Genomic DNA, 2,500 nt, shown 5'->3' with positions numbered 1-2,500 from the left:
ATAGGTGTTATATTTATCTATGAATCTATTGTATGATTTTAATTTTATTCAGGAGTTGGTTGATGGAATGTCTGGTTGCTCAACACCTGAAGATGAAGTGGCATCAGACCTAATAATCTGTGCCAAGAAAGTAGCAGCATTCCTAAGGTAATTTAGATATTTCCTTTATATGCACACTTGTTCCATTGTCTTAAAGTATAGGAAATTGTATGATTGGCAGAGGGGATTTTATTTGTATGGCATTTGACTGTTAATGATACAGAATGCAAGGAATGTGTTGATAAGATTTTGTCTTTAATTCTTTTGCAGTATATTGAAGCACTGGAAGAGGTGATGACAGGAGGAAATAATGTTGTAGATGCCATGGAACAGGTAATAAATCTAACTTTGTGTAAAGAATAGGAAAAAGAAAGAAAGAAAAATTATATATATGTACATATATATATGTACATATGTGAAAGATGTAATGATGCACTGGCCACATTGATATCATGAATTTGTAACCTTTCCAACAGGGATTCGAACCCCCACCGCTATTGCAAGGAACTTGCAAGACGGTCACTCTAATGACTGATACACGACCCACTAAAAGGACTGTGCAACTAGGAGCTTACTAGCATCCATAGGCATTACCTATCTACTCATACATGAATAAAGATAGCAGAGTTTTACACACTCCCCATGGGCACAAAGTATATATAGAAAGAGCAGTTCAAATCCTAAATCAGATATCCTGAGGTGTATTCAATGAAAAATGGAATAATGCATTGGCCGCAATGATATCATGAATTTATCTCTCCAATAACTCAATTAATACTGAATCCAACCAGGTAATATGGATGAAATATTGACAACAATTCATTATCATGTGAATTTTAAATGTATCAAGCTTATTTTTAATAGGATTTATATTCTTTAGATTTTTTGCTGTTTTGACTCAACTTGAGGAGGAAAAACTCGCCAGAAAGCCTCCTTTGTATGAAGCCTTGCTTTCAGTGGGATTCCTGGTGCCTGGATACATCTGATTATTTACTCATTGAGCATGTTCCAGAGATTCCCATTTTTTGTCAAATTTATTGCATTTTACCTGGATTATTCTGGGAAGTACAGATTTTCACCAACAACTTTATGCCTTTCATTCTTTGAAGCTATAGTTTGCTTTTAATTGATTGACTTATTACCTAAAAACAGTTTTTGTGTGTCTAGGCCTTTTTAATATGGACAAGTTTGCTTTAGAACATGGCTCTTGTATCTAGATTGATCATGGAAGACAGGGTGAGAGTTGTTGTACTTCATGAAGAGGGAAACCTGCAACAAAATAGCTCAGGAAGGTATTCTCCTTTCCTCCTTCGAACCAAAACAGGGCTGTCACCAAATAAACAAAATCTGCTTTCATCACGGAAACCAACTTTGTTCTAGTCATAATCCTTGTGCTCAACTGCCCAATCTAACCTTTTCTTCCTTGCCTTGTCAGTCAACAGTGGCTTTTTCTTGGCTCTGTAGGACTTCAGACCACTTTCCAGAAGTCGTCTTCTGACTGTCCTTGCACTAACTTCAATGTGGAAAGTTACTCAGGTCATTTGACAGTGAATTTGATGTTTTTTGTTTCTCAAAGCCTCTTTAATGATGAATCTGCCTTCTCTGTTCTTATTTTCCTTCCTCTGCCTTCCCTGTCCTTTACTGTACCAGTTTCTGTTTCTTCACTATTGCCTGCACTGTAGATCTTGCAACTTTCATTTTCTGAGCTATTTTGTTGTAGCTGTTTCCCTCTTAATTAAGTACAATGACTCTCACCCTGTCTTCCTTGCTCAATCTAGGTACAGGAGCCATACTCTAAAACAAACACAAATCCATATTAAAAAGGTTTAGATGTAAAAATTGCTTTTAGGCAATAAGTCAATCAATTAAAAGCAAACTGTAGCTTCAAAAAACAAAAAGCATAAAGCTATTGATGAAAATCTGTACTTACCAGAAAAATCTAGAAAAATGCAATAAATTTGATAAAAAATAGATGGAAAGCTCTGGAACATGCTCAATAAGTAATCAGATGTATCCAGGCAACAGGAATCCCGTTGAAAGTGAGGCTTCATACAAAAGAGGCTTTCTGGCGAGTTTTTCCTCCTCAAGTTGACCAAAATTTTCTGTACTCAATTGTGTTTTAGTTAAAACAACAACAAAAAATCTAAGAAATACAAAACCCATTAGAAATAAGCTTGATACATTTAAAATTCACGATTATGAATTGTTGTCAATATTTCTTCCATATTATCTGGCTTGATTCAGTACTGAGTTATTGAAAAATGAAATAGGATTTGACGAAAATTGTTAATTGATAATATTTCTGTGTATTTCATGACCTTATATATAAATATATATATATATATATATATATATATATATATATATATATATATATATATATATATATATATATATATATATATATATATATATATATATATATATATATATATATATATATATATATATGTCATGAAAT

General features: G+C 33.1%; 1 protein-coding gene and 1 long non-coding RNA gene across 3 annotated transcripts in view; both read left to right on the top strand.

The window, feature by feature from the left end:
- The window catches only part of LOC113830361 (uncharacterized), a 2,221-nt gene extending 2,074 nt beyond the window's left edge, over window positions 1-147 (top strand). Inside the window, exon 6 of the mRNA XM_070131508.1 lies at window positions 53-147. The gene's annotated coding sequence lies outside the window, so the exon portion shown is untranslated. The remainder of the gene's footprint in view (window positions 1-52) is intronic.
- A 166-nt stretch (window positions 148-313) lies between these two features.
- Window positions 314-2,500, top strand: part of LOC138864487 (uncharacterized) — a 9,289-nt gene continuing 7,102 nt past the window's right edge. For both annotated transcript variants that reach the window (XR_011399167.1, XR_011399166.1), the window contains exon 1: window positions 314-372. This is a non-coding gene — a long non-coding RNA (uncharacterized lncRNA). The remainder of the gene's footprint in view (window positions 373-2,500) is intronic.

The sequence above is a fragment of the Penaeus vannamei genome, chromosome 16 (genome assembly GCF_042767895.1).
Source record: "Penaeus vannamei isolate JL-2024 chromosome 16, ASM4276789v1, whole genome shotgun sequence".
In the NCBI taxonomy this organism is placed as follows: domain Eukaryota; kingdom Metazoa; phylum Arthropoda; class Malacostraca; order Decapoda; family Penaeidae; genus Penaeus; species Penaeus vannamei.
This window is presented reverse-complemented; position numbering and strand designations above follow the sequence as displayed.